The sequence below is a fragment of the Pteropus alecto genome, unplaced genomic scaffold, assembly GCF_000325575.1.
Source record: "Pteropus alecto unplaced genomic scaffold, ASM32557v1 scaffold72, whole genome shotgun sequence".
Classification (NCBI taxonomy): domain Eukaryota; kingdom Metazoa; phylum Chordata; class Mammalia; order Chiroptera; family Pteropodidae; genus Pteropus; species Pteropus alecto.
In genome coordinates, this window is record NW_006436811.1 from 7,655,815 (window position 1) to 7,667,855 (window position 12,041).

At 34.0% G+C, this 12,041-nt stretch overlaps 1 protein-coding gene across 15 annotated transcripts in view; it reads right to left on the bottom strand.

Moving 5' to 3' along the window:
• KLF12 (Kruppel like factor 12) overlaps nucleotides 1-12,041 on the bottom strand; it is a 371,797-nt gene that overhangs the window by 159,642 nt on the left and 200,114 nt on the right. The window lies entirely within an intron of this gene.

Below are 12,041 nucleotides of genomic sequence, written 5' to 3' on the forward strand. Positions count from 1 at the left end.
AAAAAAACCTATAATTTTTACATAAAACGATTTGATTAAGATAACTTTAGGTTATCTCTTTTAATATTTTTATTATAACAGTTTTGTTAAATCATTAACACTGCCTTTCAACTATGAAGGCTTTTCGTGGGAAAATCAGATCTTGCCACTATTCACAACGCTGAAGAACTTAGCATGCATACTTCTATCCTTCATTGTTTCATAAAAATCTTTATCAGCAGAAGAACAGATTTTCTTCAACTTTCATCTGTGTTAAAAAATGGTTATTGTGCTTCAATTTTGTAAAAGCAATATGGTAAGTAATTGTCCAAAAAAAAGAAAGAGAATAGAAATGAATATGCATATATCTTACTGGAATTGTCAAGAAACAATCATTCTACAGAAAATAAATGTTTTTATGCTTTATGAACCTTTCTTACAAGAATGAAATGTCATCTGAAAAGTGTGAAATCTCATTGGAATTTAGGGGACTTGTGAGTTCTCAAAACCTTATTCTTTGTTACTGCCTGCCACTTTTTATTCTCTTCCTTTATCTTCAAAAAGCTTAACTATGGAGCCTCCCCCGCCTGTGGAAAAGTCATTTAGAAAATATGGTCAACAACTGAAAAACCACTGAAAATTCTAGAACTGTGTTCATATAAATCTCCTGCAGGGTAGTAACCACATTGATCATGGAAGCTAATGGGCTTTTATAGATCGTTTTAGATCCAAACTGATTTATTAAGACTTGCCAGAATCTTTTCATAGCATGAATCTTTTTTCATTACAGTTTCTAGTGGAATGCAAATGAAAGTATGCAACTGTCTTCTACTTTTAGAAGGGAGTTGGAGGGCTGAGTAGAGAAACACAGAATGCCACAAGATAGGCAGAAGCTGTGTGTGTGTGTGTGTGTGTGTGTGTGTGTGTGTGTGTGTGTACAAATTTCTATTTTATCCCTCTATATATTTCCTTTATAGTGACTTACAGCATTAGGAGTGTAAAGTTCAGATTACACAGAAAAGCAGCGATAGCAACATCTTTGAACACCTGGGTAGGCGCAGAGGCAGTATAATACCTCCTAATGTCCACAATGTGTGAGTTATTTTGTTCACTAAACACATCAACAAACTGGAAATCTGAGAGGTTAACTTTAATTTCCCAACATATAAATCTAGAATCCAAGTAATTATTCTTTGTTTCTCTCAATAACCAAGTACTATGATTTTAATGGTTGATGCTAAAGCATATCTCTAGAAAACCCAATGACGGATGTGTCATTTAGACTTAAAAATCAAGGAATGTATTCATTTTCCTAGGTATCTCCCATGTATAATAAGGTAATAAACTTGTTCATTTTTTCTTTTAAAAAAATACATACATGCATTTAAAAATAAGTTTTGAAAGACTCTTTTATCCAAGAGAGCCCGAGAGCATCAAATTTCTGAAGCATTTTATATATTTAAATAGTATCAGCAAGGATAGTGTAAAATAAAGAATTTATGCAGTAGAAAAAAATCTAGATAAGTTGGGTCGAGAACAAAATAATTTTTAAAACATTTAAGCAAAACGTCACTGTGCTTCTACTTTTGTTTAGAATATTGCAAGATAAAAGGAATTAAATATAATCGCACTTTTTCAAACAGTAGGTTGTGAAAGACTATAACACAAAATAGATTCTGCATTTTTTTCAAAGAAAGAAGTAAAGAATTAAAATGGTGAATTTCTAGGTCTAATTTTTATGATACCCTCTAAATAATGGTTTATTGAACTAAATTAAGGATATCATTATGTTGATTTACCAGACATATATTGACCTTCAATATATTTGAAGCAGAAAACACACAAGGACTTTGTCTTTAAACATGCCATAGTAGGGTAGTATCAAGTCTTACTTGTAGTTTATTATCAGATAAATAATGATAAATTTCCTTTGACTCATTCCCACCCATTCAACTGTATTCTTTATCTTCTGCCTCACATAAATGTCAAGGATCATAGATTTTACAATCCTCACTTTGAGCTGTAATTGAAAAATTATCACCAAAAATGTCTCTTTCTAGAAACTAAGCAATGAGAAGTTAATTTTATAAAGTTTCTATATGTTTGCTTAAAATTTTTGACTAGTAATCTCAAATACTCTTTCCATAAAAAATAAGAAATAAAATCATTTGATATCAGGGTTTTCCCATAAACAAATATTAATCCTTTTAATCCTTTTAATTGTTATTTTTAAAAATCACTTACATACTTTTAATAGAGTTTTTTTTTTTTTTTAATTTGAAACAATGATAACTGAAGTTTTTAGTTTTCTAGCAAAAGCTTTAAAAAATTAGTGGACACTTACTTTAATAGATTTTAACCATGTATGATCTAATGGTCTGTCCTAAAGAAAGAATTCAAAGGAAGCTGGCAATTTTATACTCTTATAGATAATGTAAATGTTAAAGATGGAAATAAATAAAAATACACATTTTCTTCAAAGTGCTCAAAACTCTTGCAAACATCTCAAAGAATCTGTATTCAAACTTTTCAGCTAAAACATCAAAACATTTAACATATTTTCCTAGGTTATTCCAACACTACTTGTCACATGAATAAGGGAAAAAAGTAAAAAGACAAAAGCAAAAATATTTCTAATAGAAAGCTGAAAGTAGGAAACATTGTTCTACGGCATTCTGCTTTTTTAGGAGATCTGAACATATATTCAAATTCATTTTCATGGATATGGGTAAGTTAGGAAAAATCACAAGAATAAACTATAATCAAAAGATTTACATTTTTATACTAAAAACTAAATGTAACTTAAAACATATTTTCATCTATTTCAGAAAATGTAGATTGCCTCTAACACTGTTGCTATATAAGGGTAAAAATCCCACTTGTCTAGAATGACCTAGAATAAGAACCATCGCCTCTCCTCTGAATAGCTGAATACATTAAAGTCGGGACAAATAAAGGTTACTTCTTCAATACTTTTTTAAATTAAAATATGCAGTAACTGAATTACTTCTGCCTTAAAAATGAAACTTGGAAATGAAATGAAGGTCCAGAAATTCAGTTTTCAAGAATCACAGAGAATGATGAGTTCTGGACAAGTAACTTTCAAAATAACTATAATCAAAGTTGGTTATGGAAGAAAACATTTCTAGGATAATTATGCATTTCCTCACCTTCTTAACTAAAATGAAGGTATTATAATAATCTTTTCCTAGGTAAGGCCTACTTATATACATCAACTTTTTCTCTTCTTGTGAAGCTGTAGCTGCCGTTGCACATGTTGATGATGAGAAAGACAGAAATTGGTAAACTCTACAGTTTTTCTACAACATGTCTAAAAAAGTTTCTTTTGATAGCTAGCATTTTTGGACCATTAACCTCTTTCTAATGGGTAAGGAAGACTGATCATGTACCAACTCCCAAGCAAAGCAATATGATTATTATCCTCTAACAAATGTTAAAATACTAAATTATTGAATTAAAATATTTAATCAAAAGCCAGCGTAATAATTTCTCATGTAGTCACCAACATTCTAGAACACGATTTCCTCATTATTGTCACGTATGGACAATTTCTCAATAGCACTCATTTGCAGTATGCTACTCTGTGGTAAAATTTTATCTTATGACCCGGTTATTGTTTTAATGGTATTAACTTATGAATTAAAAGACTTTGGACTTTGTTATTTTACGAAAGCCTTATTTCACAATCTATAAATTCTTCTTCATCACCAGAAATCTTTCTGAACTATTTCATAATCTAAATATTGCTCTGGAATAACCCATGAAAATAATAGGACAATAATAAAAGGCAAAGAAAACAGAACTATTAAAGTGATCTCACTTCTTTGAGATGAACTCTAACTCCTTATAGCAGTAGAACAGTATTCTCACTCTCAAGTAATAAAAACTGATTTTGAAAAGAACTTTTAGTGAAGATTTTAAAAGATGCCAGAATCAAATGTTCACATAGCCACTAAGCTTTTTATCTACTCTAGCAGATGAGATGTTTATATAAAATAGGAACATGAAATTAGAGCAAAAAAAGTCTCAGGAAACAGTCAAAATCTCCTTATTTTTATTTAAAGGTGCCAACTGCTAGGATAGTTGCCATTGCCAAAAATCCGATGCCCATCAGTAAGGAACCTGACAAATAAACTAGGCTATATCCATACAACAGAGTACCATGCAGCTACTGAAACGAATGGCACAGACTTGTGGACTCCTAGAGAGAGATGTCTCAGTTAATCTTTTTAGCAAAAAAAAGAAGTTGCAAATCAGTATACATTGCAAGATGCAATCTGCATATTCTTAATACATGCACAGACCACTGTGTGGTTACAATGTACTACTTACTTTGTTTGCACTTGTGGGGATGGAGGTGGGTGGGATGAAGCTACTATCACTTTTTAACCACAAACATCTTTGAATTTTTCTTATCGTAAGAATATACTGTTAAATTTTTGTTACAATAAAAAATAAAGAGAAAATTGAAACCAACCACTTTTGTTGGCAATATAAAATTGTTCGGATAATACACTGTGTTCAGAAGAGAGAGATTTGAAAGTAAAAAAAAAAAAAAAAAAAAAAAAAAAAAACCTAGTTGTTTCCTTTTTCTGACTACCTATCAGCCCCAAAGCGAACTTCCTAGCATCTTATTTTGAAAAGGCACTCTTCAAGAAATCCATGACCCACACCTCTGCATTAGTCTTCCAATTAACACTGGGTCAGAAAGAGAGGCAGCTTCCAAGCTCTTCTAATGACTAAACAAACACAATCCATGTGATCTAATTTAATTATGTGTATGGTGCAGATCTTTTCATTAGCTTTAGTTGATGAATATCTGAAAATAATTTGACCAGTTAATTTTCCCCCAGTTTCATTGTTTTAGAATGCATTTAATCAACAATATTGAGTGTTTACTATATTTCAGATATTATTCTACGCAGATTTTTAAAAAGAAAGAAAGAAAGAAAGAAAAACATAAGAGTATGGTCTTCTAGATCAGGGTCTGGTCAAGAAACAGGTGCCATCCTAGGTACTAAAACAGAAAATTTAATGCAGGTGACAGCAGAGCCAAAGAGCCAAAAGGAGAATAGTGAAGTAACCCAGACTAACAGCAGCAAAATGCCAGAAAATCAACTCTCATCACTAGAAATGGAAAGATAATGGACAAACGATGTCATAAGAATCCAGGGCTGGCTCCATCTGAAGGGAGCTATTAGAACCACAGTAGGGGCTGCCCCAGCAGCTGGGTAACAAGACAGACGGCCACTGCAGAAAAATGCTGCCCAAATAAGAGACAGAGATAGAAATGTAAATGGAGACAGCAAAACAGAAAAGAGCCCTGGTTTCTCCCCTAGAACTTTCATGACTGTCTGCCAATACCTGCCATTGGCTAAACTTCCTTGAAGCCTGTGGGCAAGGGAATTTAGAAAACATAGTTTGCAAGAGAATGTAAAGAGACAGTGAGACTTTAGTAATGATTAGTTAGCACTAAACGTCTCAAAATGTACAAAACCATTCTCACTTTCCAGATCTCTACAAACCACGCACGCATGCATGCACACACATTACACATATGTGCAGATACATGGCCAGCCACACTGGCAACAAAATGATGTCATGTAAGGAATATGCAGAGAGTAAGGTCTCCAGAACCTACGGGATCTAAAAGATTCTCTTGACCTCCAGATTGCATCTCCTTTTTTATTCTTTTAAAACGTATCTTTAGGTAGTTCATAAGAAGTTGCCCCCATGAGTGCTATTATATTTTTAATTTATTTATTAATGAAACACAGATATGCTACTCGCTTTAGCAACTTTACTAAAGTCATTTAATTCTAACCACATTTTTTAAAAATTTGATTCGAGGTATTCATTCAGATTCTCTTGAAATAATAACATTTTTCTCTAAGTTTATCGAGTGCTGGTCTTTTCCTTTGTGTTCCATTTACGCCCTGAGTAGATTTTCTAAAACAATAATAGTTATGATTATGCTAACAGGTTATTTATTTTCTGATTTTAACAGACTCTTGGTTTTTTCCATTAAACATACTGTTAACTATTAGTTAGAAGAAATACCTATTCCAATATTAAGTAAGTTCTATTTTTATAAAGAATGGCTACTGAATTCTATCAAACATCAGAATTTACTGAGAGGATTATACAGTAATCGTGTTCTTTCTTTAACAATGGATTTCCTTTTTATTCATTCTATCTCCTTTTCGTCTTAATCTTCCTACATTTCTTGGCTGGCATCCAAAATATCTTGACATTATAATAAAGCTAGCCAGCAAAAGTATTTCTTTCTTTGTGGTTACTTCCCTGTTTATGAACCACATGATCACAGTCTGATCTATATCTGTGGTTCTTCAACATTTCTTCACTAGTTTCATCATTGATGAATAATGCAAAGCTGCTTCTTTGCTGCCAAATCCTTGTTTTTATTCAGTTTCCAGATTCTAATAGCTGAGGTTACTTAAAGCCTAACTTCTTTGCCATAAAGGAATTTATTTTTTATGAATCCTAGAACTGCTAAAGAACTTAGAACATTACTGCTCTCATTATACAGTGAAAACAAACATCAAATCATCTAAAACCCAGAGAGTTAAGTAATTCTTCCTGGTACACAGAAGTGTCTAGTAGTCTCAGGCCAAGATCTCAGTCTGCCAACCAGTAATATTTTTCACATACCACAACTTTTCTCTTGTCCATTTAGTTTGGGTAATGGAACTTTTCCCATATGAAATTATATTTAAGTCCTGAAACATTAGGAAAAGAAATTAAGTGCTTTAATCTATGCCAGCTATCCTAATATCTTCACAGTAGTTGGTCAGTAATGCTGACATTGAAGAAAAAAGGTTACTGAGTGAATTATGAGCCATGGGTCAAAAAGTGGATGGCAGTACCTAGGACATGGGAGGATGAATGACAGGGAACTATAAAAGATTGACCTAATTGGAATAGAGGAAATGAGCAATAAGATAGTTTGATATTAAAGTCCTGCTGCCCTCGGTCAGAAGTTTGATCATATGAATAGATCAATGATAAGTTATCACACTATTCTATAAAGGGGAAGAATACAACGTAGTCTGTAGCTACAACAGACTACGAGTTTTTGAGGAATCATGTCCCCAGCATACTTCACATTAAAAAAAAAAGAAGTTAATATCAAAACGATTTGCTGTAAGGAAAGACATGCTGTCTCCTTTATGTTCATTATAACTCAAAGAGCAGGTTATATTGGACAAACAGTACCCAATTAACTGATTTTAAATCTTTGGATGAGAAACAGTTTCCGATGAAATCAAACTGTCACACTGTGAAAGATATTTTTTTCAAAAGTAATGCAAATGTGTGGTAAGGAAATTAATCCTTGCCAAGCAATATGCTGGGGATGACTGCTCACCCCTGCTACAGAGTCGGGGAGACTCCAAATCTTCAACTGAGACATTTTTAAAAAGCTGACAGTAAAAGTGTGGCATATTCAGCTTAATACATGGAAGAGTTCATACAGAAAGCATTAGAGCTGTATAAACTAGATCTTATAAGAGTTTTTATCCCATCAGATTCACTTCTTCCTTGAAGCATTTTAATGTCAAATAAATTTTTTTTCTAAATCTAGGCTCTCTTCTTTAGAATTAGAAATTCTCTTCACATTTTATTCTTTACCCTAAAACCTAAAACTTCTTTTTGTTCAAGGAGATTCATTAAATCTATATATACGTACCCTAAATGGTAAGACTCACATTTTCTTCTGCTGTAATATGATGGCTAATGGTTGGTTCCTTCCAAGAGAAAGAGATTGGAGTATTCATAATAGTGAAGACTTTCACTTTATTATTTCTGTGTTTTATCATGTTAAAAATTCTAAATTCATAATTCCAAAAGTTCTCTTCCTGGGCAAAGGCTTTTGTCATTTTTTTATATCTAGTCTCAAAGACAACAGGCCTGCAAAACTAATGGCTACTTTTAGATCTGGCATGTCTATCTTTGACACGGCAGCCACGTCTATGTACACTCACACTTAGGCTCTATATTTGTTTCCTATGGCAAAAAATTACCTTAAGATTTCTGAGTTATGGTGGAAGGAGGGAATATCAAATTTATAGCATATTGGAAACATTTAATAAATCCTTTTTAGGAGGGGGTGGGTTCCATGTTCTCTCTTCATTCTAGGCCCTTATGTAGACAGTTATCGCTGCCAGGGAACATGCTTCTCCCTTGCACCTGTCACCTAACTCCTACTTCACCTTTAGTCATCTGCTTAGACTTCACTTCTTCCAAGAGACCTGACCTCCAAAATCTGGGCTAAGCAGCCCTCTTTAATGTATACTTCCTGTTAAACATTTTTCACCCTCTTACTAAAAACCTTTCTCCTCTTTTGTATGATCTGTGCCTGGCACATAATAAACTCCTAAAAATGTTCACAGAGTAAATTAACCCATATTAAAAAATGATCACCAGGTTAATAATTTTTAGATACGAAGGGCAGTTATTTTCTTTTCCTTCCCTGTGCCACCCTCTTTCTTTCTTAAAGAAACCCTTATTACAGGATATGTGTAGGATGCTTTCTGTTGTACTTGATTTGTCCACTAACCCAAAGCTGAAGACAAAAAGAGATAAACCACTTCCTATTTAAAGAGAGTCATAAATATCTAGTGTCAGACAATTCCCTCAGGGCTTTTTAAAATGTGGCTAAAAAAGCTCTGCTACTCATAACCATAATCCAAGTCTGGCCCACTTCTAAAATCCTTAAGAAAAATACTGGGGAGAAAATGAGAGAATCGTGGAGTCATGTGTCCTCTGCCTGGGTTGCCAAGGTGGGGAGAGGGAGAGGGGTTTAGATGCTCTCCCTAACCAAAGGTATATGGGATAAACAGCAACAGAATCTATGGTAAATATGACCATATTTGCAAGAAGGGGAAATTTTATATCTCAAACCTTGGCCAGACATGAACTTAGGCAATATTCTTATTGATTATCCTTCTATCCATCCAATGATGAAAAAAAAAAGAAAAGAAAAAGAAAAAAAGATAGAAAAGAATTAGAGACCAACAGGTAATGAACTGTACAGGTATGCATGAATAGCCTACATTCCACCCTTTGTCATTACAATATATGAAGTTCCCATGAATTAAGGGACATTGCAGAAGTAAACTGGGCTTGTACCTCAAAAACGTTATCCAGCCATGCATGGCAACTGCAGTAGAAAGAAGCCATGGGGTGTGTTTCTGATGGCCACAGTTGAGGGAGGGGGGTAAAAAAGCTCATGCTAATATCACATGTCCCACCTTCAGGCAATTATACAATGGAAACACCCAGCAGGACACCAACCTGGGACCCCCTACCCAGAAAGGGTGCTGGAGGCATGAACCACTGGCAGACTGAAAGGAAACATGGCTTCCTGCTTTAAGAAGTCCTGTGAGAAGGTGGAATAAAACTAAACATCATCTATATGGATCAGTGAGACCACCAGCAGCAAAAAACTAGACCAAGCCAGATTAAACTGTCAAATGTCTCTCATTACTGCCTTCTCTCCCCTCTTCCCTGCCATTCCCCGCTGTTAGAAAACTGGGAAGAAAATGACCCAGAGACCAACACTGTCTCCCTCTCCCATCCCCACAACACATTCCAAGGCAAAAAATAAGAAAATGCAGTAAAAAAGCAGAATTTACTTCCCTCCTTTGAGCCATTTGAAAAAGAGGAGCTTAAAGTTGGTTATAAGGCTGAAGTATGAAAGCGGATTGAAAGCTTTTTTTGATTAAATAACCAAATGTCACTGATTAGTTATAGAAAACATCTGAGACGAGAGGTCAATTAAGACATAGGAATGGGAATCTAATAGACTCAGAAAAAAATATAAAATGATTTCATGTTTATACTTCACCATATTCAGATTGTCCAGTAAACTGATTAGTGATCTAATTATCACAAGGGGTTTAGCACATACATGAAAGTAAAAAGATCCAAGTGAGGCAATTTTCCAGAGTCAGAACCTAATTACACCTCCGCATACTAAAGACAAATTTATCTAAGTTGTTCCATAATACTCAATAGATAGTCCTTCTGTTTCTGACCACCTCTCTTTTCAGTTTAATTGACAGTCATAATAACTAACAAAATAGGTGCTTACAAAACATAAGAACACATCCCAAACTTCTTAATACATTTTTCAATGAACACATCATTGCATAATTTTAAACTTCAGTGAAATTCATTCAGTCAGGGACCTACATCTTAATGGGATAAGTACTTAGGCAACTAAATCATTAGACATGAAAAACCTCACCAAATACACAGACTAAAGACTCTGAAACTACTAGTTTGTAACCTCTAAGAAAAACTAATCATATAAGAAACTGGTTTTTGCAGCACTATAATTGAAATCTCATTTTTGTAAAAAAGCGAAGAAAAGTCAAGAGTGCTGCCAAAATTAGTCAAATGTCTATACGTTTTTCCTTTAGTAAGAACATTTATTGGTTTCATAGATGGACTGCTCATTACTATAAATTCAAACGTACAGAACACTCCACACACATCCTAATCAGAGTGAAATTTTTGTTGGCCCATCTGCTTTCAATTTTCTGCCAAGAACCAAGAAAAATCTTGGAAGTCTGAGTCCTGGTTGTAAAAACAGAAGATAAATTCTGAATCATTGACTGTTAGCCCTGGAAAAACACACCAACGACAACCTGATTAATTCGAAGGCCATTCTGACTGAAGTCTTTTCTCCTAAAAGAAATAATGGACTTCTCTAAACAGTATAAATGCATACATGCTAAAATCATTTAACATAGACCGTTCACTCTTAATTGAGTTTCTGTGTTGCTGTTTATGTTGTCTGTTCAAAAACTTCATCTGCACTCAGCGAACATCCTATAATTAGCTATGGCTTCACCTACGGAGACAAGTAGCACAATGATCTCAGGTTCTTAATATTCCTTTGAAATTTATTTCAAAGCTGTGCTAAACAAATCAGTCAGAAAGCTTCAGCTAAGCGGTCCACCCACGTTCAACAACCTTTCTCCACCTAATGATAATTACAGTCTGTAGAACAGGCAGCTTCTCTAATAAACAGCATCAACTTAAGAAGACAGATATCTGTAGGGACCTTTCGGTTGCCATAGAAATATCTTCAGGCCACATTGTCCTCAGCATGAAACATTACCTTCACATTAACCTGCTATTAAGAGTGTGTATGTGCATGTGTATGTGTTGGGCTTAGCTGGGGGTATATATTAGCCCAAATTATGAGATAACTCACCCCGTCCTTATGGTTATAAATGAAATGTGGTTCTTAGCTCTAAAATGTTCACCAAAATGGAGAACACAAATCTTCTCAGTGACAGCAGTCCCTGACTAATGGGTTCTGACTCCCTTGGCTCAATAAGAAACTTTCCTAATGCAAGAAAGCAATAAAGGTCAGCAAAGAATTCTTCATATTGCTTTTCCTCATCCTGAGCTCTAGGGTTAGTAGCTTCCTAAAGTAAAGGTATTGTCCGCATTTTTGAAAATAACAGGAAAATAAATCTCATTATGTCAACCCAAATGTGAAAAACGCTTTAAGAATCATCAATTGGGGATGAAAAAGCTGAAATACTGTTTTTCATAATTATTTTAAAGGTTGTTTTTAAAAGAATTAAATGAACTTCCCTGAGGCATACTAATGGCTAAAAAATACAAATTTATTTTACATATCTGTAAATGCTTTTAGCGGAAATTCATAGTATATCATTTGGAATAAGTATAAAATATAACTTAGTCATCTATAATGCTTATATTTTAATGTGTTTCTTTTTAATGCCCTTTAAACAGAAAATCCTAACTACACATAAAGGATTAACTTAAAAAGTAAAATAACAGACGTGTAATTACTTGTACTCATTATCCAAAATGCATACTGTATGTCAGGGAGCAGGTAAGGAGGAGTGGAATGGAGAAGCGTGTCAGAGGGTCAGAGATTCAGAAACACTGAGAGGTGAAGCGGGGGAGATAAAGTTTTTAATGTCTACTTTGTGATAGGCATTGTGTTTCTTAGTCGCTTAATATTCCTATTTTGT